We start from the raw sequence: 27,879 nt of genomic DNA, 5'->3' as shown, positions 1-27,879 counted from the left end.
CACAAATTCAGAGAAATGTGTAACTCCTAGACTAATGTTACATTAGAGGAGCAGTTGTATTACACGAGAGATTAGAAGCAAGGGGAAACTTTTGCAGCTTACATTAGTGACCTAAGCAACAAAGCTAAAACATGTCAGTTTGGTGATTTAAAAGATGAGTTAATAAAGGACAGACTCATGTGTGGTATTAATAATGCTGCTGTGAGAAAGATTTTGCTTCATGACAGTGACTTGATGCTGAGCAAAGCCATTGAGATGTGTCAGATTCATGAAGTTACAGAGAGGCACACAAGTATGTTAGCTAGTGATAAGAGCTTGGTTTCAATGGGCTCCAGAGCTAATGTAGACAGCATGCAACATGTGACAGGCAAAAGCAGGCCTAAGCACATGGCAGCAGCAGTCCCTGCAGGACTTCCAGGTAAAACCTGTAGTCTTCTAGCAAATTCCAAGACCAGTTCAGTTAAAGGTGCATGCTCAGTGTAGAACCAAGTCTATCCAGTGCAGAACAGATGCTACTCATTACAATATAAGGGTGAATCAGCAAAACCCAACTCAAGCTTTACTGTTAACTGTCACAATTGTGGTGCTAACCATGAGTCCAGCAGAGAAAATTGCATAGCATTTGGTCAGCAATGCCACAAATGCAAGTAGTAGAACCATTTTCAGAGGTTTTGTAAATCAAGTAGACCTAACACAGTTGCAAAGAAGGGTCACTCAAAAAAGCAAGTTGATGAAGTAAACCTGCAACAGTCTGCTTTCTATGTACATGGTGTATCAGTGACTGGTGAAAAGACTGATGCAGTAGATTTATTGGCAAGAAATGAAGTGTTTTGTACTGTTCAGATCAATGGCAAATCCACCGAGCTCAAGGTAGATACTGATTCAAAATTAAAGTTATGTCTGCAAATACTTTTGCAAATGTCGGAACTGGTGAGCTACTAAATGTGACTAGGTGTGCAAAGCTTGTTGATTATGGAGGTGAAGAAATTCAAACTGAAGGCTCAGTAGTCCTTTCATGTTATGTGGCCAACAACTGTTATAACCTATTATTCTATGTAGTTCGAAGACCTGTGCAGTCATTATTGGGTCTCAGGGACAGTTTCAAAATGAATCTGCTTTCTTTTACCAAAGACGCTATTTTTTCATAGTATGCTGATGTGTTTGATGACAAGTTGGGCAAACTTCCAGTGGTGTATTCTATGAAACTAGACCCAGAGTTCAGTCCAGTGGTTAGACCAGCAAGAAGAATTCCCATAGTTATTCAGCATAAAGTCAAATCTTAGTTGGATTAAATGTTGCAACAAGGTGTAATTTGTCCAGTTACAGAACCTACCAAATGGATGTCGTTCATGGTAGCAGCTCATAAAAAAGGCTCAGATAAAATCACAATATGCATTGTCCCAAGAGACTTGAACATTGAAGAGACCACATCATCCCATGAGCACAGTCGAAGAAGTCATAGCCCTGCAGTCAAATGCCACTGTTTTTTCTGTCTTGGATGCAAAGAGTTCATTTTGGCAAGTGATGCTGGATCACAAATCTTCAGTACTGACTACATTTGGTACCCCATTTGGAAGATATAGATTCCTCAGGATACCATTTGGAGTAAATTCTGCAAGTAATGCCTTTCAGCATGCAAAGGAGCAAATTTTTTGGGTTGTCCTTGTGCCATAATAGTAGATGATTTATTGGTCAGAGGCAATGGTGAGGCAGAGCATGACAAAAATCTTGAGAGATCTAGACAGAGCACGTGAAGTGAACTTAAAGCTCAATCCTCTGAAATGTAAATTCAGACTACCAGAAGTTACATACATAGGTAATTTATTTACAAGTATTGGCTTAAGACCAGACTCGTCCAAGCAAGCAGCCATTCTTAAAATGCCAGCATCAGATAATGTGCAAGCTCCACAACGTTTTCTTGGTATCATCAACTATTTACACAAATTTATACCAGACTACAGTGAAGTGACAGCATCTTTGAGAGAGCTCACGCATACAAATGTTACATAGTCATGGCTAGAACAGCACCAGAAAGCATTTGAGGTTCTTAAGCAGAAAATTGCTACCCCACCAACATTAAGGTACTATGATGTCAACAAACCCGTAACTCTTTCCTGCGATGCTTCAAAATTTGCTTTAGGTGCAGTTATTCTTCAAGAAGGCAGGTCAGTAGCCTATGCATCTGAGATGCAGTATGCTGAAATTAGGAAGGAACTTTTGGCAATAGTGTTTGCATGTTCCAAGTTTCATGATTATATCTATGATTGAGATATCCAGATTGAAACTGATCATCAACCTTTGGTTACTATTTTAAAAAAGCCTATGCATTCAGCTCCAGTGAGATTACAAAGAATGATGCTCAAATTGCAAAAGTACAACTACAAAATGGTCTATATGAAAGCCAGACTTCTTTATCTAGCTGATACCTTATCCAGATCACCCACAAATACAACGGAACAGCTTGATGCAGAGAATTTTGACTTTGATGTCATGGAAGTGCGTAATTTTTCTACCACAAGACTTGATGAGCTACGAGATCATAGAATGACCGATCCACTTTTGCAAAACCTCAATCACTACATCAGTGTTGGATGGCCATCAAGCAATCTAGTGTACTGCCCAGTGTGCAACCTTACTTTCCTTACAGAGATGAGTTGTTGATGGAAGATGGCATTATTTTCAAAGGTCATAAAATTGTTGTTCCTGCTTCCTTACAACAAGAATATATCCAGACTTTGCATCGTGGTCACCTAGGTTATGAATCTACTAAGAGAAGGGCGAGAGGACTTGTGTTTTGGACTTCTCTAGTGAAAGACACTGATAGAGTACTTTCTTCCTGTTCAGTGTGTAATAGTACTAAACCACATTTGCAAAGAGAGACACTTCAGCTAAGTCAAGTCCCTGAACTACCTTGGTCAATAGTAGCTACTGACATATTCAAGTGGAACAATCAACATTACTTGATACTGGTAGATTCTTATTCTAATTGGTTTGAGATCGATCTACTACCTAATCTAACTTCTACTACAGTCATTACTAAGTTGAAATGCCATTTCTCAGTCCATGGCAGTCTACAGAAATTACTCCCTGATAATGGTAAATAATTGCAATAGAATAGGATTTCATACATGTTGCTATTAGTCCAGAGTATACGTAATCAAATGGACTTGCTGAACATGCAGTACAGAGTGCAAAGCAATTACTTGAGTAGTCAAAGTGTGATAATACCAATTTTTTTTTAATTTACTCAATCTCAGAAACATACCCTGTGATGATATACTTGGCTCACCTGCTCAGAGACTTCTATCCAGGCAAACCAGAACAACATTGCCTATCAGTTCATGTTTATTGAGACCTAAAGCTAAAGACAACAAAGCCATTAGAGCCTAGTTATTCAAGAAGCGTTCTTTTCAAAAGTCCAGCTATAACAAGTCAAGCAGACTTTTTTCATCCATTGAAAGAAGGCGAGACAGTGAGGATACTAACAGTGAAAAGTTTTGACTGGATTGGTCAAGTAACAAGTATATGTGCAGAGCCGAGATCCTATTTTGCTAAAACCGAGGGGGTGGAGTCAGGAGAAATTGCAGACAGCTTCTTTCTGCAGCAGAATCGATATCACAGCATTGTTCCTATGACAAAGACTGTAACTCTCAGAGCAATCCAGATGATATTCCTGTTCCACCATGTATCTTGACTCCTGATACTGTTCCAGCAGATGACCCCAAGGTTCCTAAGATTGAAAAGTCGGAAGAGACAATTCCAGTTGCAAAATCAGCTCCCAAATTTTATGTCACATGACATGGTCACATCTCAATGTCAGTGTGAAATATGCAACAGCTTGGACATAGTTGTATATATGTACCTAGCTTTGTACACAGTAATTGCATGATGAAAATTATTCCTGTGTAAACTGCATATTTATTAATTCCAGTGACAATGAATGACTCATTTCTCAAAGGAGGAGGATGTAGACTAACAGGCGTGCTGTACCTTTAAGAAGCATTTTTAAGTCTGTGTTTGCATATACATTTCAAGCACGTGTTATCTTCAGTGCCATTTTGAAGGTGCAGCCAGTTTGTCAACATCTGTGTGCATAATAACTGGTTTGTTTATAAGTTAAAGTTACTTAACTTTGTTTATGATATGTTTGTATGTAATAAAGCTGCTTGAACAAGAACCCACAATGTTTGCCTGTTTCTTCCTGGCCTGGCTAGCGACAATGCACAACATAACTGGACAGCTATTTCTTACTACTTAGAGATTACTTGCACATTTCTGTAGTGCACTGTCTATACTGTGATATTCCAGTGTGCACTCATCTCTTCTGAGTTTCTTGTATATTTACATGTTACAACATTATTTGCAAGTTTCACACTGATATTGGAGTAATGCACTGGATTTCATGAGATTTATGGAATCCAGGCCACGGTTTTCCTACCAGAGTAGCATTTTCATATAAAGATCCCATGCTGCACTTTTGAGCAAAATCAATCACAACACCGTGATTCAAGTACTCTTTTAAATTTCTAGCTGTTGTATGTGAAAATGCTCCTCAGGAAAACTGGGTTGTAAATTACAGTCAGATGACAGAATATATATAGCTGTATAAATAAATAATTTTATATATATATAGATATATAGATATATATATATTGAATGTTTGAGAAGTATGTGTTATACATAGCATGAACATTCTATTCAGTAAGAACATTGGAAAAGTGTTCACCACTACTGTAGTAGACATGCACATCAGTGTATGTGTGTACATATATGCAAATGTGTATGTGGATTTATGTTATATCATCAAGTTTTAGGAAACACAAAATTTATATGTCAAGATCATATGATCTAGTTTCTGAAAATTCAAAATTAAAAAAAGCACACACAATATATATATATATATATATATATATATATATATACATATAGACATATCTATATATATGTATATATATATATATATATATATATATATATCTATATATATATATATATATATATATATATATATATATATATATATATATATATATATATATATATATATATATATATATTTTTTTTTTTTTTTGCAGGGGGCAAAGCCCCCCTGCACTTCCACCCCCTGCAAATTATATGCAATCTTGAAGTTGGTTTATATAATTTTCAGGGGGTGTACCCCCACATGAAGATTTTTTTTTTTTTTTAATTTGGAGTTTTCAGAAACTTGATCATATGGTCTCAACCATATGAATTTCAAGTTTTTGAAAACTTGATGATAAAATAGAAATCCATATGCATGTATATGAGAAACAAAGTTTCCAACAAAGCACAAATCATTGAGTCTGAAATCATTGACTGCTACTAATTGAAAACAAAAAAACATCGATCCACAAATGATCAAAAAACAAAACAATTGTTTTAAAGGTAGCAAGACCCCCTGCATCCCACACTCCGTTAATTATATATACCAACCGTGAAATCACAATACAGAGGGGAAAGAGCATATTACCTGATCCCCACTATACCATGATCTGTAATGTAAATGGTCAGCAGTTTTCAAATAGCTTATTTTTGATCAGCTATATAAGCTCTCTCCTCATTGATGAAGTTATCAATAAAATTCTATGCACCCATAAATGTGTGTGTGTGTGTGTGTGTGTGTGTGTGTGTGTGTGTGTGTGTGTGTGTGTGTGTGTGTGTGTGTGTGTATGTGTGTATGTGTGTGCACATAGGGTCAAAATGACATTTTCCTTTGGCTTCGTCCATTAATGGAATTTGCCAGTAGGTTTTTGGCAGATCTTCGGTGGTTGCAAATCTCACTTTCCCTTATCTCCTCTCAAAATGTTCATCTGCCTTTGCTATGGGGTAGCTGCTTAACTAAGAGATGGTATTAAACTTTCTAATATCACTACAAAGTAGATGTTGCCATTGGGTATTGGGTTTGGGTACTAGAATTATTGGGCTTTTCATACACACACACACACACACATATATATATATATATATATATATATATATATATATATATATATATATATACACACATAAAATAAATTCTTATCTACCCTTCCCACATATTCTTTCTTCTTATTGTTATAAGTAGCCTTGTATAATCATGTACATATCTGTATTGTTTATGTCACTGACATTCTCAACAAAAGCTTAACACATTTCCAGAGTTTCACCCCTTTTTTACATTTCAAAAAACATGTCCTGTTGTCTCTTGCTGCTCACAAAATAATCACACTCTTTCAACTTTCTTTATATATGGGATATTCCCCTTTACTGCTAACTTATGTACTACTAGTGTCCATACTATCTTGGTACACCACTTTTCCTTACTTTAATGGCACTAATCAATTCTAGTAACCTTTCTCATGGATTTACATAATAATATTGTTTCATAACGTTATTATACCACATCCTTTTATCGTTCACTGTATCATCAATTTTTTTATTTTCCATGATAACATTTTTATTTGATAATTTTTAATTTCTTCATTCTTATATTATTTTTCATTGTTCTTATTCTCATCATTTCTCAGAACTTTCTGTACTTATATTTAAACATTCTCACTATTAGATTCACATTATTTTCCTTTACCCAGTGTAATATTCTATACAAGTTTAAAGAAGTAAAATTCAGTAACTCTGGGCCCCTTCATCTTCACTCATATACAATACATTTCTTTTCACTGAGTTTAATTTTGAACCCCATATGAATGAAACACCAATGGCACAATTTCCTTTTCATGTTTTACTGGAACCATATAAACATTTGACACATACACTGTTTTTCCCAAAAATAGCAAATTCACTAGATGAACTTTTTTTCCTGAATACTATTCTATATCTCATCCACAGAAGATATTTTTTAATTTCCTCTATTAGCCCTTCTAATTACATCATAACTACATCATTTTCCCCAAATTTAATTCCTAGAAAAGACATCTTGTTCATTGAAAAAATACCCCCCTATTTTTACCACAATACCCAAACTCTTACTTTTATCTTTATTCAAGTTCATTCACATTTCCTTTAAACATCACATTTTCTATCTACTCCTCAAATAAAACCAAAATAGAGCCAGTTGAACACACAACACTTGAACACACAACACTTTAACCATAAAAAGGTCCATATTAAACTTGGATGTCTCTACCACCAGGCAAGCCATAGCCAGAACACATCTTCTTCCTACCCTATTGTATGCCTCACCCATCCTTACTAACCTTAGACAATCAGACTTAACTACAATGAAGGCCTGTTATAAGAAAATAGTGAGGCTTGCTCTCAGTCATCCCAATACAACACATCACTGCACTGCCTACAAGAGCTAAACTGGATTGAATTACCCCACCTAATGTACACAAACTTACTATTGCACAGTCAATTGTATCTCAACCCAAAAACTGCCCGACTCTTCAAAACCTGGTACAACCATATAGTAGCAACAGAGCTCTAATATCCTCTGAAAAACTGCTACTGAAAGTCACTGAAGCACACAACTCCTCAGGTGAATCACTATATTCACATAAGATCTCAACAATTTAGACAGTCCCTCAATGTATTCTAAATACCAACAACTTAAAGAATCTCAAAAATCTCCTATATGACCACTTCAGAAAAAAATTGGCTCTGCTTCTGTACTTCTGCAGGGTAATCCTACATCCCTTCCTTTCCTTTCCTCCAAACACAACTCTAAATATTTCTGTGCAAACTACCTATACAGTAGGATCCTCTGTTTATAGTATATTTATATACTGTGACAACTTTACTCAAGTATTCTTTGCTGCTAGGACACTCACTATATCTGATTCACCCCACATTTTGGTGTAAACATTTGGCAATCTCTGGATCATTGCCTCTCTATATTCTGGGACTGTGTAAAACCTAGTATCCTATTTCTTTTGCATATTTGTAAAATTTCTTGTCTTTAACAATAATGTATAAGAATGTATTTTATTGGTTTTGTTAACTTTTTGTATAAAATTTTAAATTCTAATTTTTTTTTGTAATTTTTCTTTGTATTCTATATATATTGTAAGTGGAACTTTTTCTTCCTGAGCCTCCACTGAAAATGAGCCCCTGGCCCAGTTGGACGCTCCCGGTAAACACATGTTAACTAAATAAATAAATCCATTCAGGCAAACCAACACTTCCTTTAACCACATTTTGTTCTTAGCAACTACAACTGTATTGTCTGTGTATGTTAAAATTATCAGTATCACCTATCACTAATGCAAGCATTGTCATACTCATGGGACATCCTTGTCTTATACCGCACTTCATTCATATTTCTTTTTATAGCTACACATTCACTAACATTCTGACTGCATTATTCTGATATGCTGACATGCACACTCTCCTAATTCTGTGCCCTATTCCACATTTCTCCATAACATCCCATAAAGCATCATAAAAAAATCTTTCTTGGTTGGAACTACCTCATGTTATGAACTATAACCAATTAATAATGGCTCACAAAATAATGCACAATCTCGACAATGTACCTAACCTAAAAAATCTTCTACAACCCTACTCTAACATTCGTAGTCTTCAATCATCTAACAAAGACTTACTCCAAGTAACCAAAGTATCCAGTACAGCAGGCAACTCTCTTTACTCTAACTTTGTTGCTGAAAATTGGAATACCCTTCCACATAGTATTAGATCCTTAAGCAATCTTAATCATTTCAAAATATCAATCAAAAGACACATATTTGAATCCTGGCTTTGCACATATAACACTCCAGGTTAATTATTAACTTAGCATTACTTATACAATTTGGCTGTACGTACTAACTCTGTTAACATATCCCTTCTAAAAACACTACTTCTGTATAAGTAGTTATATTCCTAGCTGCATCTTTCACAACGGAAGTATTACTAACTATGCACTATTTTGCCTAAGTGATTCTCCCTACTTAATTTCCTAACTAATGTTATGCTCCTCCACATATATATGTTCAACCATATATTTGTCTATATTCAAGTGTTTAAATTATTGTTCTGTTTGATACTATATATACATTTTTGCTTTTACATTTTTATCCTGTAAATGTGTTAACATTTATTTGTCTATAATTTCTATTGCTTGATGTGATGATTTTGTATGTAAGCTTAGGCTGGAGCTTTTCTCCCCGGGCCTCCGCTAAAAATGGGCACTGTCCCAGTCGGGCCATCCAGGTAAACAAATGTTAAATAAATAAATAAATAAATAAAATCATGTCCTACAGTATCAGATGCCTTGCTGTTATTACCTACCATAAGTTTCACATCCTTTGTTTTACTTATAACATCATCCACAATTTCTGTGACAGCAAATAACAGTTCTTGACATCCCTTCCCTTTAATACCATATATCTTTGTTCTATAATATCCATCATCCTTCCTTCTAATCCCCTATGTATTATTCCCATAAAAATGTGTAATCCATGTTATTTAGTGGCATGGGTCTCCAATTTTTTTATTTAATTCTTCTCATTTTCTTTCCTTATAAATTTTAACATCCCACTACACATATACTAAATACTATATACTATACTTCATATACTAAACCTTCCATCAACTATTTATTCAGTACATTTACAAACTACTCTCTTTGCTACTCCATTAATTTCTTATGCATTCCATACTGTATGCCATCTGGATCTGATACTAAATCAGCATTTATTTTCTTAAGTACTTCATCCAGTTTACTAATAGTAGTTTCTTTTTCAAAGTCTTTCTTAACCCATTCTGGAAATTTCTTCACTTTCCATTCTCTGTGTTATAAGCCTTATACTCTTATACATATTTTCCTTGTACTGTACTACAATACTCATAATTTGTTCTTGTGTTCTTCTTACCTCTCCTTTTACATCTTAATTTCCCTTATTATACTAATATCCTCCTTCACTGTTTTACACAAATATGGCGATACTGCCTCCCTTCTCCCTTGTAAATAATATCTCTGACTAGACAGTAATGGCTTATTTTTTCTTGATCTCTTCTATAGATTTCTTACTCCATATCATAACACTCTCATGTATTATTCTCTAAATTCTCTAATGCATTTCTGTATACCTGCCATTCCATTATACCTGGCCATACAATGATAATCATACAGTTTACATTTACTGAAAATACTCTAAAATTGCTGCTTTTCCTTCTTTTTCTGTTTTGGGGAAATATTTTAAAATTTTCATTTTCTTATTTTTACTCTTTCCCTTACTGAATATTTACTTTAAGTAAAAAAATAATCCTTGATCCTCAGAATCAGGTTTCTCAATGGCTAGAAAGTCAAATAAATTCTTAGTGTCAATCCCTTCTTTGGACCTATCTTTCTGCTCACTATCTCTTCCTTTATCCCCTACATATATTTTACTTCTTATATCATTTCTTTTGCACCCAGTCTACCCTCTCGGTGAGCCTCCTGCTGTCCCTTTTTCATGTAGGTTTTCTTCCCTTTTCCTTTCTTTTGCATTATAAGCTGTTTGCTTTTTTTTTAACAATCTGCATTCAGTCACATACCTTCTTACACTATGCCTTTTCTCCCCACACTGGTAACTTGTATGTTGTCACAATCATTAATTAAATGAGAAAAGTCCCTACAAAAGAAACATGATTTAGGTTGACCAGCATATATTAATGTCCCTCCACAAAAATAACACTTGGCAAGTGTTTCATTTCAAAAAAAGCTTCCACCACCCCACCCTCCATTTCCATACATTTCTCTCATCTCTAACGCTCACAATGTTATCAACAATTTCACACAAACCCTATATCTATGTGCAATTTTTAACATCTTCTTCCAGTTAATCAGTTCTAAACTGCAGATTAACATTTTGTTAATTAACATTTAAATTACTACCATAAAACAAATAATTGTTCCATGGATAAATGTTCTTTTTAACACAGTTCCAAACATTTCATTACCAGTCCTTCAGTTTCAGATGTTAAGTCACCAAATGTATTTGACCCAGATGTGTAAAAGACCAAATGTCTTTAGCTTTAAATCCCAGAACAGTTGCACAATTATTCCTTACATAATATCTGTCTATTACAGTGTCATTTTTGTTCATATTATACCAACTGACCTCTTCTTTTTAAAAGCTGTTTTACTTACAGTTTGTTGCTGCTCTCCTTTTTTGTCTGCTTTCACTGCTGCATAAGTTTTAACTTCTGCATTCACTGCTGCAACAAAACCAGACACCTTCTCAGTTTGTTGCTGCTTTCCTGTTTTACTTTCTATCACCACTGCATAAGTTTTTACTGCTGGATTTTCTGCTGCCACATCACTTGGTTCCTTCTCTGCATTACCATCCTCAGCACTTCCAGAAACGTTATCTGCCCTCTCACTCCGTGAAACAGCAGAACTGTCCCCTGGATCATCCTGCTCAATTGTTTTCAACAGAATATCCTCTGCAAGCCCTGCCCCACCCTGATCATAGTACTGATATCTTCACTACTCCAATGGACTTGATTATGTCATACTCCATTAAGACAGCTAAAAACGGCTGATTTGCATTGTCCATCACACAAGAATCATTATCTACATTCTAATACTCCATAGAAAACATTTTTTTCTCCAAAGTCTCCTTTTCCATCTCCAAACAATTTATAGCTGTTCTCTAATCCTTCATGCTGCTGCTTCTGTTAGGCCTCTTCCTTAGCTCTGATGCCATCTAGCAGCTCCAAAGAGTAGGAGAAGTTACCCTGATGACCTGGCCAAATTTCCCCTGGTGGTGTCAGTACCATCTTGGGTCTCTTCTGAAAAGATGCCACTAGCCTAGTGAGGTTAACGTGGTCAGCAGAAGATAGATAAATAAAAGTGAACCAAATCTGTGCTTTATTCAGCCAATATGAAATGCAATTTGAGAGGTAACACGTTCATGATGGAATATAACAAAACTTGTGCTTAGGTCTTTAATGAAAGGATAAGAAATTGTTCATTCAAAGAATACCTTTTCCAGGAGGTAACCCATTAGGGTATTTAGACTGACATTTTTTCTGTATGTGTACTCCACACTGTAATAAATCTTAGCAGCTTTTTAATGTGTTTGTCCAGTAACAATGTAGACATCTGTCTTACTTTACATCTTTAACCTACAGTTTTCTCTTCCTTTTCAACAATCTCCAGCCTTAGGCATTTTCTTTGCCTCTTCTCAACCTGGACTTCTTCCTTTACAGTTAATTGTGGAGAATCCAGGTAATCCTGTCTAGATCAAGTATCTAGAAAATCTTATCTCTTCCATAGGTAGATGCTACTATATCCCTATAACTGTCTGCTGTAGAGATTTACCTTTTTCTGGTTTGCCTGAATGCACTGCACCACTGTACTTCTTATTCCTATGACAGACTCTATGGTAGAGGCAATACCATAGAAAAACACACATGAGCAGTGTGTTCTTCATATATATATATAAATATGGGTGAACTTAAAAAAAAAAAAAAAAAAAAAACTAAACAGCATAATATAAATGGCAAAATATCGACAGCAAAATTATGTAAACTGTTCTGCTCACCACTGTTTAGCCTTTAGACACACATCAACAGTAATGAAGTGTTTTGAGTGGTTCATCAAGAATCATATCTCTTCAAGCCTATCTGCAACACTGGATACATTACAGTTTGCTTATAGACCTAACCGCTGTACGGCTGGTACAATAGCTATAGCACTTCATGAATCCTTGGCACAGCTAGAGAACAAGAATTGCTATGTCAGAATGCTGTTCATCGATTTTAGTTCCACCTTTAACACTATTATCCCCCAGAATCTGATATCAAAGCTGATCCTGTTGGCCATCAACACACCCCTATGTAACTGGATACTGGACTTTCTTATCAACAGACCTCAAAAAGTATATGTGGGAAATAACAGTTCAATCAGTATTACATTGAGAACAGGTGTCCCTTAGGGCTGCATCCTGAGTCCTCTGCTGTTCACCTTGTTGAAGCATGACTGCATGGCCAAGCATGACTCCAACAAAATCATCAAGTTCGCGGATAATACCACTGTCGTAGATTTTGTCAGAAATGGTGAGAAAACAGTGCAGCATCTGATAGGATGGTGTGACAGCAACAATCTGGCCTTAAATGTAAGCAAGACCAAATAATTAATAGTGGACTTCAGGAGGACTCAGGAGATTTATCAACTACTAGAAATTAAAGGGGTGGCAGTGGAAAGAGTCAAAAACACCAAGTTCCCTGGGGGTGCACATCTGAGATGACCTATCCTGGTCGACTCATATTAGCCAAACAGTGAAGAAGACACAACAACGTCTGCACTTCCTATGGAAACTGAGGAAGGCAAACCTGTCTCAGTCCATCCTCAAAGCCTTCTACATGGGGCCATCAAGAGCATCCTCTCAAACAACATCAGAGTTTGGTATGGGAACTGCAAAGCATCTGACTGCAATGCTTTCCTGAGGGTAGTAAGAACAATGGAAAATGTCATTGGTTCCTCACTCCCATGCATAGATGATCTGCATGAGACCTGATGTGAGGGAAGGGCTAGGAAGATAATCAGTGATCTCATTCACCCTGCCCATGGCATGTACATCTGCCTTTCATTGGGCAGGCAGTATCGTAGCTTATACTGCAAACCATCTAGACTGAACAGGAGCTTCTTCCCTCGGTCCATAAGGCTGCTGAACTGGAATGTCAGGCATGTCAGCAAATAATTAGATTAGTATACCACTTGCTATGAAGTATGAGTTATAGTAATCACTTTGACAAATTGCTTCAGTAACTGGTACAGTTAGCCTGATTTCTTATGCTATTACTTCCTAAATGTGCAATAGTCAGGAGTGAGTCACCACTCCATACATGTGCAATATGAACATCAGAATATATCATACTACAACTGATGAAGTGCAATATTCTAAGCAATTGCAATGTGAAGTCATAGTCTTGCAATACGTACTAGTATAATATTATCTAATGTCTTCCTGTCCAATTGTGGTAATTTATTGTGTTGTTAATATTTTAATTATTACTGCATGTGCATTAGTCTTACTGTCATTGTAACTGTGTGTTCATTTCTATGTCTTGCACAGGGACCAAAGCAATGTAATTTTATTCAGCTTGCACTGTTGTGTATATCTGATCGACAATAAAGTTTACATTGACTTTGAAAATTAAAATGGCTTAAATTTTCACACTGTATCAGTTTTTCTCTGTTAAAACTTGCCCAAAGCATTATTTTCTTTCCTGACAAATAGCCCACTCAGACCCAATGGTACTACCATACAAGACCACTTCGTTCTGCAGATACAAAGCATAATACCGTGGGTGACTCCTTATATTCCACACATTTCAAACTTGTGGAATTCCGTACAACTTCCAAATAAATAGCCTCCCCCAACTTCTTCAAATAGAAAATAAAAGATTTTCTATATAACTCATGGCTTTTCCCCTTTACACATCTCTCTACAACCCCCCTTCCCTGCATTATCCATCCACATTCATTTTTCTCAGATCTTTTTCTAACTACCTTCACTATACTTTAACCTGCATTTCCCCTTTTCTGTATGAACCCATTTACTTCCCTGTTCACAAATACCTTATTGTCTTTCTTATTCTTATCCCTTACATTTCTAGTTATTTTAATTATATTTCCTAATTTAAACTGTACTTATTTTTTTATATTTATAATGAATATTGCAGCTTATGTCTTGTAGCCATTGCTTATCCCAAAGTATTCTTACTATCAATACTACTGCAATATTTTACTATTTGGAAGTTTTCTCCATCGGTCTTCACTGAAAAGGGGTCTTGCATGGCCCAGTTGCACTGTCTCGGTAAACAAACAAATAAATAAAATAAACATAAAATCCAAATAATTTCAGATAAATACACACTAGTAGTTTAAGCCAGACTGTTTATTCTGAGCAAATGATAAGAGGGTAAGTTGCTTTTATATGGGTATCCCTCACCCCATCCAAAAGTTATAGCCATTTTCCTGGCTGTTTATCCCTCAGACATCTGAGGGGCACACAGGTAAGTATCTATAATCGACTGTATAGACCTTAGATAGCTGAGTGTGATAAAAATAATGGTGATATAATTTACTGCAACTTTATTTCTCACAAATAATCATTCCTACATTAAAATATTCCTTAGTTGTTGTACCCAGATCACGTTCATCCAACAAATACAGTCCAGAGTATTTCAGTATGCAACAGCAGTCAGTCATGTTTGACCCACAGATAGCCTGCTTACCCAGTCCAAGAATTATAGCTAGTTTGTTGTCTTTGTACACATCCCAGAGAGGTGATTGTAGTTAAAAAAATAAAATAAAATGAGAATATAAGAATGACTGAGCCATAGTTCAATTTATGTCCAGCCAGAGCAAAAGTACTGTATCTCCCCATTTGGCCGTCCACTGAACACTCATTTCAGCAGCAATGCATGAAACTCTTTCTTATACATAAAAGTGTTTTTTTTTTCTTGCAGAGGGTAAGTCATCCTGCACCACTGATGCAGATTGCACTTTATAGATCATACTTCTGGTCCTCCAGCGTATGGGTAGGAATCCAACACTTAGTCTATTTAATGTTTGCATTTTAAAAACTGAACTTCATGAATGGTATAACCATAATTCATAGAGTCGGTCATGCTGACTTACAACTAAAGCACATTTTCAGTGTTCTATATGTTTGCATTTGTATAGGAAGGTAGAAAGAAAGCGAGCACAGTGAAAGCGGTAGCGTCTTCCTTGATTGCAAAGAATTCTGCAGAACTTTGGTTGCAGGAATTTGCATATGTCTGACAAAAGTAGTTCACCACAGGATGTAGTAATACAATCGAGCCAAACAGTTTTCAAAGGAAATTTGGCATACCATCTTCAGCAAGTAGTGTCAACAGAGTACAAAATGCTGTATTAGACTACCATAGAACAGCACTACAGCTAATGAATAACAGCAATTTAACAATGCCAACCTTTGGCATATTAAAATAATTCAGTGAAATATTAACACACTTAGTAGCTTTTTTTTGCAACATCTACAACTCCTTCTGGTATCGTGACACTTTTGGAGGATGGATTTCTTAACTAAGTTTCTTATCAATTAATTACAGACAACACATGAAAGGGCAACGTTTAAGAAACAAAATGAAACCAAGACTGATAATCTAGGATACACTGCAATGAGGCTATTAACCACTATTTTTCACTTGTTATTCATGTTTTTATATTTACAATCCTATTTTCATAATGTGAGATGCATGTTATTAATGGGAGTAGCATTAAATGTCGGTGAAAAAACAGAAGAATGCACTGTCAATGTCTGCATAAAATGTACAATGCCAGAAGTACTGTTAGCTGTTTGCTAGTAATGGGGAAGGTATACAGTATTTCTGTGTGTGCATTAATATTTCTGAAAAATCTGAGCTACAAACTGCAAGACAACATAAGGTAAAATCTTAGCTTTAGTGAAAATTGTCACTGATACTTCCATTTAAATTATATAGCTTACGAGATATTGAGTTATTTGTACTGTTAATTATGCAAATAGACATGGAATGGGCACATTTTCATGTTTCTGTAAATATAGCAATAAATAAGTCCACAGAAAATGATTTCTTACCATATGGCGGAAACTCAAATCTCCTCAACAGATGTGCTGTTGACATTTATATTTCTACATTGTAGAGTTTCAAAGACACAAAACAAAACTCAGAGGAAGTACTGTTCTTATTTTTTCACTGTAGTATATGATAATATTGCTATAAAGGTGAGACAGCCTCCTTTTTTCACCATTCTCACAGTTTCCCTTCATTTCACCCCCCTTTCCTGCTTCACAGTTGCATTTTTAGGAACACTATGTTACACTGACTGCAGCACCTGGGTCCATAAGGACAAGAAATCTGAGAACCAGCAACATCCAAAAATTACAAATCAGTCACAGAAAAAATGTATAAGCAATCCAAAAGCATAGAAAGTGTGGGACAAGTTAATCTCAGAATAGCTCCTGATACCATCAGATTCACACACATTGTAAAGCAGACTTTGTGGGACCACTGCTGATTCTGGTATGCATCTATAGCAACCTTCCTTGTATAGCTCCCATACCTAAAAAAAAAAACTTCTTCTCCTTGTGCCTTTGTCACCCTACATTTAGTAGTGTGGGTTTGATACTTTTAAGGGTAATACCTTATTGTTATTGTTACTGCTTTTACTATTATTGTTATTATATTCTCCTTGTTGCTGCTAGTTTAATTTACTTTTTCCTACAAAGTATAGTAGTGTGCTTATTACATACTGTGGCAGGGAAGCCATCTAGTTTTAAAAAATGCATGGCTTGCGGTCATAAGATCCCTAATTCAGATGCCCATCTGAAATGTGTATTCTGTTTGGGCACTGCCATCTTGATGATAACTGTGGTATTTGCACAGTGTTTAGTCAGCAGGCTCTCATCCAACAGTGTAATACACTTGTTTTGAAATAACTTCTTCCAGCTCCTGAGGGAGAACTGTCCAAATCTATGTTAACTGCTTCTGGAGCCTCCCTGTATGTGAACAAAGTCATTGGATAGACACAAATGGGAGAAGACTAGTGACAAGCCCAGAAAAAAGGGCAGAGAGACGCAATACCATAATCACTCATCAGTGGCTTTGTCCCCAAAACGAAATCTTTGGCTGTGAGTCCTCCTTTGGATCCAATAGTTATAGGACCTCAAACTCCTCCCCTGCTAGAGCCAAGATTTTTGCTGGAGCAAGTCTCCTGTAGACTGTGCTCATTCTTCTTGCAGGCAAGACCAGCCCATAGATCTTTAAGACCTCCCTGTACTTCTTCCTCTGTCAGATCAGTCTGATCTACCAGAAGCCTGACAGAAGCAGATGTGGATAAGTTGATGAGGAAGTTCCACAGGGCCCAAATTCAGTTGAGGGTTATCCCAACTCCAACCGTTGTGGGACCTGTGCACTTTGGCCCCTTTACCTCATCTGTATTCATTCCTAGCCAGATCCACCTCATGATTTCAGGGGATTTTGATCTGAGTTTCACCCAAGGATTGTTCATGTTGGATCCAAATTCTTGGTTGGCTTCCACTACAACAACATGTCCTCAAAATTGGAAGGATCTTGGAGCTGAAACATTAGTGCCAGATCCAGGGGTTGGGGATCGACTCCATAGTTACCTTACTCTTTGAGCTTTGGCTCTAGATAGTTCAGCTTCTGTGTCAGTCTCAGAGCAAATTCATCTCAGATTTTGAGACCAACCTGGTTTCAGTGCTTTGGCTCCTACTGAGGTGGTGATAGGTCCCTCCTTGGCTTCTGCCTTCAAGGTGGTCAAGAGAACTGTCTCCAGTTCTGGTGAGTTACTTCCCTCAGTTTTGCAGCTCCACCCATCCTCAGTGAAATATTTTGGCTCCTGATCCTGATCTTCTTATCCCATCAGGACAGCTGATTCCCCTGAACCTTGAGATTGTCTACATTCAGGATTCTTCTCAGTCTTCTGAGTCCTGTCCAGAGCATCCCACCACAGAGGTCCCTTGTAAACAAACTTGCAAGAGGAGTCATGCCAACTGCCCACAGGAGCCACTCTCCGAAGACACTAATTTTGATGAAGAGGAAGGGTCCCACAGATCAACACTTGAGGACATCTGATTTCAGGAGATCCTCAAACTTCTGAGACAGAAAGGTGGTTGGTCATCTGAAGCCCTCTCCCAAGAGGAATCAGTGTTTCTTGAGGCCTTTGGATATGGCTCAGCTACTTCTTGGGTGATCCCTTCTGCAGATGAGATGATGGATGTAATCTCTTGGTGGGCATGGAAGGAGCCAGATGTGGCTGAACTGATTCCATATAAACCTGATAAATTTCTTGGTACACTGAATGATCACCAACATTGGAACATGAGCCTATTGGTGGCTATCATGGCAGTAGTAGCAGCCACCAAAAAGGAGCTGGCTGATGAGAGCTCATCTGTCCTTCCCACTAATAGGGAGTCCAGGGCACTGGGAATGTTTGGGAAACAAGTTTACTCCTCAAGTACCGTCACTTTGAGAGCGATTAACTATTTGGCACATATGGTAACATTTCAAAGAAATTTGACCAAGGAGCTTTCAAAATCTGTCTCAAGGTCCATGTATGCGGAGGACAAGAAAACTGTACACCCTATACTCTCTGTCAAATGCGTTAATGCTTCTGATCTTCAGGGTGACTAAAGATACTTTGAGAGCTGCAAGTACAGGTATTACAGTAAGGAAACATGCTTGGATATGCTTGCATGACTTTGAGAAACCTTTCAAGATGTATTTTGTAAACATCCTTTTTGATGTTTTTGATGGTTTAACTCTTTTCAGACTAAAAATCAGGGACACGCTCTCTAGAAGTAAGTATGTTGGGACAACCCTTTCTGCAGTAGGGATATGGTTCTTTACCCACTCTACCCCCTCCCCAGAGGTTGTTCTCTAGAAATCAGAAGGGAAACCAGAAGGGAGGTAAGAAGGAATTCTAATGGTGGATGTCACCCATGTAGCAGATGAGGTCCACAGAATCAAGGCTTCAGGTGTCCCTTCTCCAAGAGGCCTTATCAACACTGTTGAACAATTGCCCAGCTGCTGCACTCTGTAGGTAGTTGGAGGGCACTTATCCCTGCACCCAGAAGTCTGGACATCCATCACTGAAGCTGTCTGGGTGTGGGGGATCATAACCAGAGGTTATTTCATTCTGTTTCTTCACCACCTCCCATCACCAAAGAAACTTCCCAGTGCTCCACCATCTCAAAGAAAAGCAGCCACTATAGGAATAAAAAAGCTGCTAGACGAGTGATTCATCCAGGAGTTCCCACCAGACCAACATGGATCTGGAACTTACTCAAGATTCTTTCTGGTGCCAAACATAGAACGTGAACCTCGGGGCAGTTTTGGATCTCCAACATCTCAATCAATATATTAAACACACAAAAGTTCTGGATGGTCACAGTACAATCCATCCTCCCTCTGTTGAGGAAGAATGATTGGATGTTCTCTAAAAAACGTCAGGATGTGTGCTACCACATTATGATGGGCAGGCAATCCAAAAGATTTGTCCACTTCTAGCTGGGAGCCAGTCATTTTCAGTTCAGAGTTCTGCCTGTTGGTCTCACCACAACCCCCCCAGGTGTTCACCAGGTGTAAGGCAGTGGTTGCAGCTCAGCTCAGAAAGCTAGGGTTCCAGCTTTTCTCCTACCTAGATGACTGTCTCATTCATTAACACTGCTACCGGGCTACATCTCATTCAGGCCAGTAATTGTCTGCTTCATCTTTGCACACAGCTGGACATCACAGTGAATGTGGACAAATCTAAGTTTTCCTGGTACACATATTGGAATTCAAAGGCACCCACCTAGATACCACTACCCCAATAGCAAGACTGCCAGAGAACAGATTGTCTACTCTGTGCAACCAGGCACTAAAGGTTCTATTCTGTCAAATACCACAAGTCAGACTGGTTCTCCAACTACTGGGATTGATGCTAGCTTTCATCACTATTGTTCCTTTAGCCATATATTACATGACAGTTCTACACTGGACACTTGCAGTGTAACGGTCCATTAGGTACCACCCCATGAGTTTTTATATTAATTTGACAAACATTTGCAGGATGCATACATGGCAGTGGATTAAGTCTGCCAAGTTATCTCAAGGTTGTCCATTTGCATTTTCCCCTCCCAAAGCCACAGTGACCATGGACAATTCCCAGCTCCGGTGGGGGGCATTACAAGGGAAAGATGATCTAAGGCACATGGTCTTCTTCTCAGGCCAGTCTTCACATCAGTGTTCTAGAGATGAGGGCAGTCATCGTAGCATTGCAGACCTTCCAGGATGTCCTTTCTGTAGGGATGACTTCTTTCCACACATACAACATATCAGTAGTTTGGTGCATCAACAAACAAGAGGGAACTCATTCCTAGCTGTTATATATAGAAACAATGAGAGTGCAGCAGTGGGTGATATCTCCCAATCACTTTCTGGTAGCTATGCATGCCCAGGAAAGTCCACTGTTTTGGCAAGCATGTTGAGCAGATCTATCCTTCTACTTCATGAGTGGTGCCTCACCCCAACAGTGGTGGAACAGATTTTTCATCAGTAGGGCAGAGAAAGCTGTGATCTTTTTGCCTCTTCCCACAACATCAAGTGCAGCAGTTTCCTTACCCTGATCTTCATGAAGGGAGAATAACCAAGAGTTGCTCTGGTACACGTTTAGCCTCTCGGTTTTCTCTATGCCTTTCCCCCTACTCCTCTGATTCCAAAGTTCCTGCAGAAAATATTCCTGACCGGAATGCCTCAGCTGGGCATTCAGGCCCTTAAGATAGCCACTAGATTTCTCCATTTCTAATGATGGCTAGTCAGTCCAGGCCCTATTCCCTAGTAATCCACATCCTTACTTCCCGGAGACCATCTGCCAGGAAAATTTCCAAAAGTAAGAGGAAAAGAGTTTCTGTTTGGGCCTCCCAAAAGAATCTGGATCCTTTTTCATTCCCTCACCCTGTGGTCAAAGACTTTCTAGCATCTGTTTTCAATGTCAGGGCCAGTTATTCCTTGATTAAGGTCCAGCTAATGGCTATTTCAAATTTTCATGTTGGAGAAATCATATTACCTCAGCTTCTCTTAGATTAACTAAAGCTTTCCTGAGGGGTGCCTTCTTTCTTAGACTCCCCTTAGGAACCCTACTCCTCCTTGCAATATGACCATTTTGCTTCAAGCTTTGACCCAACCACCATTTGAACATACTGCCAGTTTGGACATCAATTTTTTGATTGGAAAATAATTTTCCAGTAGTAATAACAACAGCACTGAAAGTACTGGAACTACAGGCCTTGTCCTGCAAACCCCCTTATATCATTTTCCACAAGGATGGGTATCCCTGTGAACCAATCTATCTTTTGTCCCTAAACTGGCTACCAAGATCTCACTCAACCAATGCATCAGTCTGCCAGTTTTCTTTCCAAATTTTTATAATAAAGGAGAATGTATGCTTCCCTTACTGGATGTACATCTTCAACTTTGTTTCTATCTCCATCGTACCAATTTTTTTAGGAAAACAGATCGGCTATTTGTCTCCTTTTTTAAAGCTAAGATGGGCCAATGAGTTTCAAAGTATCCTTAACTAGATAGTTATCTAACTGTATCTGTCATGTTTATAAAGAAAAATGATTGCCACTGCCTAGACAAGTCAAAGCTCATTCAACTGGGATGGCTCAACTTCCTTTGCCTTCATTTATAGGGCCTAAATTGATAATATTTTTGTGTCTGCCACTTAGGCCAATGTTCACACATTTATTTCTCATTATAAGCTGGATTTGATCTACAGGAAAAGGGCAGCGTTTGGTTAAGCCATTCTCCACAACACCCTTCCGTGAGACTACCCCAGGCACTAAGTAGCTGGGGACTCTGACCCATCCATTGAGGAATGGACAGAATAGACATCAGATTAGGAAAGTTATGTACTTACAATAATGATAGATTTGTGTTTTCTGCTTCTGTCCTTCTTCAAGTTCCTGTCCTCCTTCCCCCTTCCATTTTATAGAAGATAATTTCCCTGGATTATGGTATGCCAGTGTGGTATGCCACCCTGAGCAATGCAATATGCTCTTTTAATTCCAGAGCAGTACCTCTTCAGAGATCTTTTGTGTTTCAGGGTTTGATACCAGAAAGGCTCATCCAGACTCTGCTACACTTTGCTGTGAAGGAAAAGTTAGTTTGCTTTTATTTTTTGTATTACTTTATTGCCTTTCTATATTTTGAATACTGTGGTTTGTTTTCTTTCCCTTCTGTTTTACTTGCATTCTGCTTTAACAGCATATTAAAACTTCAAAAGAGACCACAGCCCTCTCTCTTCTGAGTCAGGCAGAATTTTTTTCCCGCCCTCCCACTCAGTTACAGTTGTCTTGTTAAATACCACTGTCTTTCTCGTTGCCTGCCACTTAAGTTAATCTGATCTCCCTGCTTTCACTGGCTTGTGTGAGTAATCACAAAATCATAATTTTTTGAAATCCCTCCCCTTCAACTATTTAAATTTATTGGCCATCCTACTGTATTCCATAGTACCAGAATACAAAAGTGACCACCCCTTTCAACCCATCTTGCTGTTTTAAAAATAGTAACTCTCCACTAAACCTTAAGTTTTTAAACAGGTAAAACTTAAGTTACCTACTTTCACATCTACCTTCTCTAGTGCATACTGCAGTGTGCATTTTTCTTTTCATCTTACCTTTAAGCATCCCTGTGACTAGCACTTTCTCTAATACCTGCTGGAAAGCACTAGGAAGCCTTAAACTGATACAAGCCCTCAACTCTCCTTGTTAATAAGGTGCCTATAATTGCAAAGTACCTTGCAAAGATAAGGGAAAACAGCTCCTGTACTTTACAAAAAAAAAAAAAAAAAGGCACCAAACCAGGCATGTCCAAGGGTCAGCTTCCAGTGATTTCTCCTGTCCACCTGGTGAATCTGGGCATACTGGGGCAATGCAGCAATTGCCTCATGTACACAGACAACCCTCTCCTCCTACCACCCAACACTACAACCTGTGAGAGATGCACTTACATAGCCAAAATGGAAGCAAAGCTCTCTCCACCCAAGATTGTGCTAGACAGTCAAGAGGAGAAGGTTAAGACCCACACTACACCTCAAGCAACACATAGCCCTTCTAAACCCACACCACTAACACCCACATATAGCAACACTAAATCCACATATGCAGAGGCCCTTAACTGTAACCTGCCCAAGCACCAAGGACCTCTGAAGCTGAAACGCAAACAAACACCAATCACAACCAAAGTGTCACATAGTTCACAACACCAGTGTGCCACCCAGCAACATCCCCTAAGGCAAGACGATGTACCTAACACTTTAGTCATAGGTGACTCTATAGTCCGGCACACTGATGTCCCTCTCACCAGGTTGAACAAGGAGAAAATTACAGTCAGCTGCCTGTTGGGTGCCAGGAACCGCCACATAACGCATGCACTCAAGTCACTCCACAACAAGTACAGATATGACTCTGTCATTGTCCATGTTGGAGTAAATGACTTGAGACGTACCTCCCTGGACTACGTGAAAAGAGACATGGAAGAGCTCTCAAATCATGTGGCCCAGGCAGGTATGACCCTAGCCCTGAGTAGCATCCTGCCTTCGCCCAGAATGATACCACAATATAAGGACAAAATGATTGACTTCAACAATTGGCTAAGCTTCTGGTGTCATTCAAAGGGGACCCAGTATCTGTCTGCCTGGGACGACATGATTGACAGACCATGATGCTTTGTCAGAGATGGTCTGCACCTGTCGCCCCTGGGATTCAAGTTACTGGCTAAGGCTCTTGCCACCCCTATAGTGCCTTTTTTAGGCAAAGTTCAAAGGACAAAACCACCACCGTAACAGGTACAAGCACGCAAAATCTGAAGGTAATGCTACTCAATGCTAGAAGTCTAAACCTCAAAATGCACTCTCTCGAGGCACTTCTAAAAATGGAGAACATCGATATCTGTGCAGTAACTGAGACCTGGTTCAAGGCTCCAGAGTGCACCCCTGCAATACCAGGCTACAACCCTTATCACACTTTTCGGCCACCAAACCAGGACCGAAACACTAAAGGTGGAGGAGTGTCAATATTCACCAAGGATATTCACACCACCAGGCTAGTTGCCCAACACAATGCATCTGAAATTCTCCAGGTGCAACTAACACTAGGTAAGACTGCAATCCCAATTGTAGCTTGCTACAGATCCCCCACCATACCCCAAGATTCTCACTACACCTTTCTAAACATACTGGAAAATATTAAGATAGAAGCAAACACCCTAATACTGGGTGATTTTAACTACCCTGCCATTAACTGGGAAAACTACTCATGTACCAACACCTTTACCCAACGGTTCTTGGAATTCATAAATTCCAATGCCCTGGATCAACTAATCCATACTCCCACCAGGGGCTCCAATATCCTAGACCCGATCATTACCAACATGGGAAATCGATGCTCCACACCTATGGTCACCCCCTCGTTAGTCAGGTCTGACCATAAGCTAATCACTCTTAACATCCACATCCCATCCCCTCCCCCCAGTAAGGAAACCTCCATAAAAAACTTCTCCAAAGCCAACTTCATGCTACTCAAGTCAGAAGTGACAAACTTCATGACACCCATGCAGACGGGAACTGAAAGTTCAACTGCTGAATCCTACACTAAGGCACTGTATGAGCACATCCATTCATGCATGAATCGTGCCATCCCAAATAGAACCAAGATGCTCTCATCCAAAAAAAGGAAGCCAATCTGGTGGTCCCCTGCCATAAACAAACTTTACAACAAAAGGAAGAAACTGTTGCAGAAAAAGAGGAAAATCCCAAAATGCAAAATCTCCCTTACCAGCCTCAGTAAGAAACTGAGATCCCTCACAAAATCCTCCAAAGCTAGTTACGAAAATAAATTTGCCAAAGATTCCAAAGACAACCACAAGGCATTCTATAACTATGTCAAGAATCTAAATGGCAATGCTCAGATCTGCTCTGAGCTAAAACAGAATGGCATTAAATATACTGATCCCAAGGATATTGCCAATATCCTGGCAGATCGATTCAGTGCCAACTTCACCCCGCTCTCACCCCCTAAATGGCCCATCTCAATACCGGAAGATTGTCAAATTCCGGTAATAATGGCCACACAGGTAAAAAACGCACTCTCCAAAGCTAAGAATACAGCATCCATGGGACCAGATGACATCCCGGGCTGTGTACTACATGAACTACAATATGAACTGGCATCTCACCTAAGTGTCATGTTTAATCATAGCCTCACCTCAGGTTTCGTGCCCACTGAGTGGCGCAGAGCTACAGTTATCCCACTCCACAAGGGGGGATCCACCTTGGATCCCAGAAACTACCGTCCCATCAGTCTGACAAGCCTTATCTGCAAGGCCATGGAGCGTATTATCATGGAACTTATAAACAAAGACATTGGCAACCTTCAAACACTGGACCCACCCAGTTTGGGTTTGTGAAGCGCCGATCTTGTCTCCTGAACCTGATTGACTTCTTCAAATCAGTCTCCAGAGCCATGGACAAGGGTAAGGTGGTCCACACAGCCTATCTAGACTTTGCCAAGGCCTTTGACACCATCCCCCACTCTGGAATCATAGATAAACTTACTAAGCTGGGCATTAATCCGTACATCACCCAATGGGTTGCTAACTGGCTTACTGATAGAACCCACATTGTAAAAGTAGCCGGCTCCAAATCCAGCTCCAGACAAGTGACAAGTGGACTACATCAGGGTTCAGTCCTGGGACCGCTCTTGTTTGGTATCTACTTCTCTGAAGTATAGGCCAACACTAAGGAATTCTGGCTAACAAAGTTCGCAGATGACTGCAAACTGGAAGCCATTATTGAATCCCCAAATGATGTGGATACTCTACAAAAGGGCCTTACAGAAACAGATGCTTGGTGCCAGAGCCATGGGCTCAAGCTCAATGCCAAGAAATGTATAGTTATCCCCTTTGGGAAAAAACATGTATCTGTGAATTACCATATAGGTGGCAGTACACTAAACACCGAAAGTGTGATAAGAGACTTAGGGACACAGGTGGACAGTGGTCTCACCTTCGATAACCACATTGCGACAACAGTCAGGAAATCCTTCTATATGGCACACCTCATCACTAAGGGCTTTTCATCCAGAAAAAAGGAGGTCATTGCCCCACTGTACTCATCCCTCATTAGACCCATTATAGAATACAAAACCCCATTTGGTATGTACCTCTCAAAACATCTGCAACAATTGGAAAGGCCGCAGAAATACCTCACTAAAAGAATCACAAGCCTAAAGCAGATGCCCTACGCTGGCCACCTTAAAAAACTCCAGCTATACTCTGTCGCATATCGTCTACTCAGAGGCGATCTCGGATTAACATACAAGGCCATGTCAAACCCAGAGCTGTTGGACATGCTACACTTAAAGAAATCCCAATCCCTCAGAGCCACACACTCCATGGATCTAAACCTTGTCATCACAATAAACAAAACATGCTAGAGGGATAGGTTCCTGACCCAGAGACTCCCCAGACTCTGGAATAGATTGCCCATACATGTCAAGCAGAGTGCCTCTTTGGCCCTCTTCAAAAGGAACCTTGACGACTGGATGGGAGAAAGGAAATTCACCCCGGGGATCATGTCAGTCACCCTGTTAGACAGGGTCCAGGGAAGTAAATAGTGTGGGAAGAAATAGCCAGGGAATTGTTATGGCTAGGCTTGTATAGGCCCTAGGGCTGATAGCCTAGTACCAACCTATGAACCTATGACCCTAATATCTGTCAGTGTGTTTTGCTGTGCCATGGGGTTGCAGGAAAACTCAATTTAAGGTAATGTTGTGGGCAGGAGTGGATTATGAGTAAGGGGAGGAATATGAGTTGTGAATCCTAAAGTCTAGAGTAGCTGAAGCCAGATCCACTGTCAGATCCAAATACCCATTTGATGAGGAGGGAGGGAAGCAGACACAGATCTATCAATGTAAGTACATAACTTTTTTTTGTCCTTCTTCACTTTTATACTTATCCATTATGAATATTCCATCCTTTCCTGTACAAACATCCTGCTATCTGGGAGCAGTACCTCTAAAAAGATCTGTCTTTATATTAACTGTAGGGGAAAGCATTCTCTAAAACAGCTCCATTCAGCTGGAACTACCTTTTAGCAGAAACTACAAATGAGCTTAGCCATTATACATTTTGAAATGCCAAATGCAAGTGCAATTGCTAAAGGTATGGTATTTGAATGCTTATTTTGTTAAAGAAAAATTGAGTTTATATATATATATATATATATATTTGTGTGTGTGTGTGTGTTAGACTAGAAGCAGTGATTCTTAATTAGGCTCAAAATATTTCCATTTACACTCTTTCTTTACACAGAGTTATTTTCTGGAACTTTAT

General features: G+C 38.8%; 1 protein-coding gene across 3 annotated transcripts in view; it reads left to right on the top strand.

Annotated features, from left to right (window-relative positions):
* Window positions 1-27,879, top strand: part of ACTR3B (actin related protein 3B) — a 1,280,959-nt gene that overhangs the window by 1,209,659 nt on the left and 43,421 nt on the right. The gene's annotated exons all lie outside the window — the stretch shown is intronic.

Source organism: Protopterus annectens, chromosome 3.part1 (genome assembly GCF_019279795.1).
Source record: "Protopterus annectens isolate FY-2018-M chromosome 3.part1, PAN1.0, whole genome shotgun sequence".
Classification (NCBI taxonomy): Eukaryota; Metazoa; Chordata; order Ceratodontiformes; family Protopteridae; genus Protopterus; species Protopterus annectens.
The sequence above is the reverse complement of the archived record's forward strand: the minus strand, read 5'-3'. Positions and strand labels throughout refer to the sequence as shown.